The 7,218-nt window shown below is 45.6% G+C and overlaps 1 protein-coding gene across 3 annotated transcripts in view; it reads right to left on the reverse strand.

Moving 5' to 3' along the window:
• The window catches only part of NUTF2 (nuclear transport factor 2), a 257,157-nt gene extending 250,976 nt beyond the window's left edge, over positions 1-6,181 (reverse strand). For 2 of the 3 annotated variants that reach the window (XM_040328750.1, XM_040328747.1), the window contains exon 1: positions 6,081-6,181. The gene's annotated coding sequence lies outside the window, so the exon portion shown is untranslated. Of the gene's footprint in view, positions 1-6,033 lie in introns of all 3 variants that reach the window. The other variant, XM_040328748.1, reaches the window with a different exon arrangement.
• Positions 6,182-7,218: the final 1,037 nt, after the last annotated feature.

Below are 7,218 nucleotides of genomic sequence, written 5' to 3' on the forward strand. Positions count from 1 at the left end.
AAAATTATGTAGAAGAATACGCATCGGCCTAAACTGAGGGAAAAAAATAGTTTTTTATATATTTTTGGGGGATATTTATTACAGCAAAAAGGAAAAAATATTTTTTTCAAAATTGTCGCTCTATTTTTGTTTATAGCGCAAAAACTAAAAACCGCAGAGGTGATCAAATACCACCAAAAGAAAGCTCTATTTGTGGGAAAAAAAGGACGCCAATTTTGTTTGGGAGCCATGTCGCACGACTGCGCAATTTTCAGTTAAAGCGACGCAGTGCCGAATCGCAAAAAGTGGCCTGGCCAGCAATATGGTCCGGGGCTGAAGTGGTTAAAGCGGAGTTCCACCCAAAAGTGGAACTTGCGCTTAAACCACTCCTTACCCCCTTACATGTAATTATTTTTTTGGGGGGTGGGTGGGGGCTTCATTAGGAGTGGGACTTCCACTTCCTCCTTCGGCCTAGGGACCGCTTAGGCTACTCGTCATATCGCCTTAGGTGGCCCCTCCCTGTAGGCCAGTGGTTCTCAACCTGGGGGTCGGGACCCCCTCGGGGGTCAAATTTGGATTTGCCAGGGGTCACCAAACAGTTCTCAGATCAGCAAATGACCTTGATCAAGAGCACCGAAGTTGGCTGATCAGAACTCCTCCCCCAGCACTGCCACTGATCCCAACTCCCCACCTGCACTGCGACTGATCCCAAATCCCCCCCACCAAGGAGTAAAAATAGAGAATACATGGAAGGGAGAAAAAAAAGAGGGGGAGGAACAAAGAAAGGGAGGGAAAGAATAAGAGAACAAAAAATACGGCTAGTGAGAGAGATGGGGGGACATTTTTTTTTAGGATAGAGAAAGGTAAAAGGGAAAGAAAGGAGAACAAAGAGAAAAAGTGGTACATCCTAAAATGTACCATAAGGGGTTTTAATAATGTACAAGTGGAAGGGACTCGGGAAGCGCTAAATGTCTGTAGGTTAGGGGTGCAAATTACTTGCCTTGCCTTGGGTGCTGACGACCCACGCTACAAAATCATTTTACTGTTAGGGGTCCCCATAACTTGGGGAAATTGTATCAAGGGGTCACGGCACTAGAAAGGTTGAGAACCACTGCTGTAGGCGATCACCTGTCCACTCCTAGAGCGCAGCTCTCGCATGCACAGTAAGTGGCCAGCCGTGAAGCCGAAAGCTGTCACGGCCGGGTGACCACAGTCTGAATGGAGGCGCGGGGAGGAGCGACGGTCCGGGCAGCCGCGTCACTGGACAGTGGAGCAGGCAAGTGTCTGTTTATTAAAAGCCAGCAGCTACACTTTTTGTAGCTGCTGACTTTTAATAAACATAAAAAAAGTCTGGAACTCCGCTTTAAGATAGGCCTTGGTCATTTTAACGCTGGGGTGAAAAACGTATCCAAATACTCCCCTCAAATGTGCCGTTACTGACCCTATGCCATTGACAATAGGGCGTGCTGGGGGGGGGGGGGGGGTATCTGTGTGTTCTTATGGATTTTCGGTAACATGCAAATCGGGGACCTGGCACCAACCTCCCCCCCGCGCGATAGGGTCGGAGCTTTGCTGCCTTCTTCAGGCCTATGCTTCCTTCTGTTCTATGGCGCCCTCTTGTGGTGACTGTTGGTATGACAAGACAACCAGCAATGCTAATGGAGCTTCCCCTGTCTGTTTTCACGGCCATCTCCTTCCCTCTAATTCGAACCCCCCAAACACTATATATTTTTTATTCCAACACCCTAGAGAATAAAATGGTGGTTGTTGCAATACTGTCACACCGTATTTGCCGAGTGGTCTTACAAGCGCACTTTTTTTGGGAAAAACACACTTTTTTTTATAAAAAAAATAAGACCAGTAAAGTTAGCCCAATTTTTTTTTTATATTGTGACAGATAATGTTACGCTGATTAAATTGATACCCAACATGTCACGCATTAAATTGCTTCCGCTCGTGGAATGGTGACAACATTTTACCCTTTAAAATCTCCATAGGCGACATTTAAAAGAATTCTACAGGTTGCACGTTTTGAGTTACAGAGGAAGTCTAGGGCTATAATTATTGCTCTTGCTCTACAAATCACGGCGATACCTCACAGGTGGTTTGAACACAGCTTTCATATGCGGGGCACTACTCACAAATGCATTCGCTTCTGCGCGCAAGCTCGGCGGGACAAATCGCGTTCCTGGCTCTTAACTTTTTTAGCTGGCTCCTAGATTCCAATCAAATTTGTCAAGCCCTGGTGTAGATAATTGGAATCCTACATGCATTGATGCCATAGCCCCATTCCACCAATGAGTTCAATTGGGTTCTATCCCCTATTTTGTAGACGCTAGAACTTTTGTGCAAACCAATCAATATACAGTTATTGCAATTTTTTACCAAAATTATGTAGAAGAATACCTATCGGCCTAAACTGAGCAACAAATTAGTTTATATATTTTCTGGGGATATTTATTATAGCAAAAAGTTAAAGCGGAGGTTCACCCAAAAATCAACTTTCTGCCATTAGATCCAGCATACTGCTCACATCTGCAGTATGCTGTTTTTTTTTGTACTTATTGTTTTATCAGCCGTTGTTATCCGGCTCCGAGCGGAGATTTCTGCGGGGAATAGGCGTTCCTAAGCCAAGCGGATTTGATTGACGGGCTGCTAAAGCGCGTCACGCCTTCCGAAAATACCCGAAGTGACACTCGGGTGTTTACGGCGCCTGCGCCTACCGTGTAGAGCTGACTGCGCAGGCGCCGTAAAAAACCAGAGTGTCACTTCGGGTATTTTCGGAAGGCGTGACGTGCTTTAGCAGCCCGTCAATCAACTCCGCTTGGCTTAGGAACGCCTATTCCCCGCTCGGAGCCGGATAACAACGGCTGATAAAACGAGAAGTACAAACAAAAAAAAAACCCGCATACTGCAGATGTCAGCAGTATGCTGGATCTAATGGCAGAAAGTTGATTTTTGGGCGAACCTCCGCTTTAAATATATATAATTTTTTTTTCAAAGTTGTCGCTCTTTTTGTTTATAGCGCAAAAAATAAAAACCGCAGAGGTGATCAAGTGCCACCAAAAGAAAGCTATTTGTGGCAACAAAAAAAAAAGACGTAAATTGTGTTTGGGTGCAACGTTGCACGACCACGCAATTGTCAGTTTAAGCGACGCAGTGCCGTATCGCAAAAAATGGCCCGGTCATTGAGCAGCCAATTCTTCCGGGGCTGAAGTGGTTAAAGTGGTTGTAAAGCCAAGTGTTTTATTCTTTATAACAAACATGGCTGCGCTGCTATCAATCTATCCAATCAAGACCGGAGAACCCCAGGCAGAGGAAAAGCAACCTGAAGTTCCAGCACTTAGGTAAAAAATACGGTGGGGCTGGGGGGCCGGTGACTGCCAGAAGTTTTTTCACCTTATTGCACAAGAAGCATTAAGGTGAAAAAAAACAAGGGTTTACAACCCCTTTAATTTAACCATGGGATCTCCCATCCTGGGTGGGCGTCATATGACGTCCTTGACTTTGTGGGGGGGGATATCTGAATGATGCCTGCAGCTAGAGGCATCATTCAGATATTCTTTCATGCCAGCGATTCTGTGCATAAGAACGATCATAGCTGCAGTTACGCCACTTGATCATTCTCATTAGCGACGGGAGGGGACATCCGGTGCTTCTCCGGGCTCTCCTGTGCCATCGGGGGGCCCAGAGAAAGAAGCGTCTGGTGCCCGATGCCGACCATAGAGATCTCTATGACCGCCAGAGGCCTGGGCGCCACGTTATAACATCACGCCCAGGTTCCAAGAAGTAAACAAAGCTGCGTTTGCGGCTAGTAAGCATGAGATCTGATTTTTCCCGATCTCATGCTTTCCAGCTGGAGGAGAGATGTGGAGTCTTATTGGCCCCACATCTCTCCATAAAGAGTACCTGTCACACACACACCATTCCTATTACAAGGGAAGTTTACATTACTTGTATTATGTAAAAAGAAAAAAAGTAAAATTATAATTCTAAAAAAAAAAAAAAAAAAAAAAAAATTAAAAACGCCCCTGTCCCCGGTAGCTCCCGCTCAGAAGCGAACACACACGCAAGTCCGGCCCACATATGTAAACGTCGTAAGTACCGAAGTTCGGCGCCATTCCGTGAGTGTAAGCGCAATTTTAAAGCCTGAAATGTGAAGTATCTATTTTCTCGGCGTAACATGATCTTTCATATTTTACCAAAAAATTGGGCTAACTTTACCGTTTTGTTATTTTTTATTTCATGAAACTATTTTTTTTTTTTAAAGGCATTTAAAAAATTATTGCGCAAATACCGTGCAAGATAAAAAGTTGCAATGAAAGCCATTTTATTCCCTAGGGCGTCTGCTAAAAAAAAACATATATAATGTTTGGGGGTTCTGAGTAATTTTCCAGCAAAAGAATGATGATTTGTACATGTAGGAGAGAAGTGCCAGAATAGGCACAGTATGGAGGTGGTATAAAAAGCCCTGTATTGAAGTGGTTAATGTATAGAAAAAAAAAAGGGGGGGGGGAGCGCTTAGAGCAGTGGTTCTCAACCTGGGGGTCGAATGACGATTTGCCAGGGGTCCCCAAATCCTGGGCTGTTCCTGAAGCCCGCACCGCTCTCCCAGCCTTTTTGGTGGCCGCCCAGCAGGGCTGTCCCTGGAGGGATGGGGTGGATAAAACTAATTAGGATAGAGAGAGATAAAAAGGAAAGAAAGGAGAACAAAGAAAGAGTGGTACATCCAAAAATGTACCATAAGGGGTTTTAATACTGTACAAGTGAAGGGACTCAGGGAGCGCTAAATGTCTGTGGGTTAGGGGCACAAATTACTTGTCGTGCCTTGGGTGCTGACAACCAACGCTACGAAAATGATTTTTATGGTTAGTGGTCCCCACAACTTGGGAAATTTTATCAAGGGGTCACGGCACTAGGAAGGTTGAGAACCACTGGCTTAGAGTATTCTTCAGGCCTAAAAGAGACCTGCCAATGAAGGAGTTAAAACCTTAAAGCGGGAGTTCACCCGAAAAAAAGTTTTACATTAGATTGATGCTCATTTTGTCAAGGGGAATCGGGTGTTTTTTTTTAAATCGAAGCTGTACTTACCGTTTTAGAGATAGACCATACCCGGAAGCGGCGGAGAAGATCTTCGGGACTGGGCGTTCCTATTTGATTGATAGGCTTCCGACGGTCGCATACATTGCGTCACGAGTAGCCGAACGTCGGTGCGGCTTTATACAGCGCCTGCGCACCGACGTTCGGCTACTTTCGGAAAATCGTGACGCGATGTATGCGACCGTCGGAAGCCTGTCAATCAAATAGGAATGCCCAGTCCCACAGCCCATACCCGGAAGTGGCGGAGAAGATCGATTACTAAAACGGTAAGTACTGCTTTGATTTAAAAAAATAACACCCGATTCCCCTTGACAAAATGAGCCTCAATCTAATGTTAAAAATTAACTTTTTGGGTGAACCTCCACTTTAAGTCTTTTGAAATCATTGGGGGGGGGGGGTCATTTATTAGGGATTGGACAGGGACTCTGATTTCATGAAAGAAATAATTCACCAAAAGCAAGGTTGAGGACTCTACAGACTCCCTATGGAACTCTCAGGAGCCACTCACAGCCCACTCTATGGATACATTTAGCAGAAAGTCTGAACAGCTTTCACATTCCATTCAGGCCTAAAATAGCCCGAGCATAGCCCGCACTTCCGAAATGTAGTTTGAAATGAGTGCTTGTAGTGGGGGGCCGGACCAGCCTCTTCATGTGCTCCTCACCAAGTTCAAACATGACGTCCCCTCCTATGACTGAGCACCATTCCAAAGACTATCATTCACGGCGCTTCACTGTCACCAAAAAAACGCCGATATAGTTTAAACATGACAACACCGCCCTAACCCAAATACCACACACACACACACATCTATGGCCAATCCCGGAGTTCACCACCATGCTCCACACGAGGCCCACATCTCCGCCATGCTTCCCACACAAGTCATGAAAACAGATAGAACCAAACATACAGCTAAAGGTGAGAGCGCTGCACAATGTAATCACTACGACCCACCCCGAGTGTGACAGAAGAACACGGGAGAGGCCAACTGTACGCCTTACCCAGCACCCGGCCGAGCTCTGTTAGGTCCCCCGCCACTCGCGAACACTCCCGCTATCTCCACCTTCCTCCGTTGAAAACGTGCCCCGCCTTCACTGGGCGGATCCCGGGCGCAAGTCCTGCCGGGGCTTGTAGTTTTTTGACTAAAGTACAGAAGTAAGAAATGTAGCACAAAGGTGGGTTTTCACAAGTCCTGTATTTTTGAAGTCAGCGCCTTAAGTTTTGAAATTAACCACTTCATTACTGGGCACTTAAACCCCTTTCCTGCCCAGACCAATTTTCAGTGCTGACGCATTTTGAATGACAATTGCGCGGTCATTCAATGCTGTACCCAAATTATATTTTTATATTTTTTTTCCCACAAATAGAGCTTTCTTTTGGTGGTATTTGAACACCTCTGCGGTTTTTATTTTTTGCGCTATATACAAAAAAAAACCCCTTTTTTACTTTTTGTTATAATAATATCCCATTTTTTTATTTAAAAAAACTATTTTTTTCCTCAGTTTAGGCCGATACGTATTCTTCTACCAATTTTTTGTAAAAAAAGTTATAGCGCCTACAAAATAGGGGATAGATTTATGAATTTTTCTTTATTTTTTATTTTTTACTAGTAATGGCAGCGATTTGCGTTTTTTTTTTTGTCAGGCCTGCGATATTGCGGCGGACATATCGGACACTTTTGACACTATTTTGGGACCATTCACATTTACACAGCAAACAGTGCTAACAAATGCATTGATTATTGTATAAATGTGACTGGCAGTGAAGGGGTAACTCTAGGGGGCGAGGAAGGGGTTAAATGTGTAACCTGGGAGTGATTCTAACTGTGTGGGGGGAGGGGGGTGACTGGGGGAGGTGACCGATGCTGTGTCCCTATGTACAAGGGACACAGATTGGTCTCCTCTCTCCCTGACAGGACGTGGAGCTCTGTGTTTACACACAGAGATCCACGTCCCTGCTCTGTCACTGCCGATCGCGGGTACCCGGCACGCGCATCGGCTTCTCAGCGATGCGCTGGGCACAGTGTTTCCCCGCTGCGCGCCCCCAGCGGCGCGTGCGGGGAATGTAAATAGCAGGATGTCCAGGGACGTCCACCCGGCACTTGAGAGCCGCGCTGTGGACGTCTTTCGTCTATAGCGC

This window comes from Rana temporaria, chromosome 11, assembly GCF_905171775.1.
Source record: "Rana temporaria chromosome 11, aRanTem1.1, whole genome shotgun sequence".
Classification (NCBI taxonomy): Eukaryota; Metazoa; Chordata; class Amphibia; order Anura; family Ranidae; genus Rana; species Rana temporaria.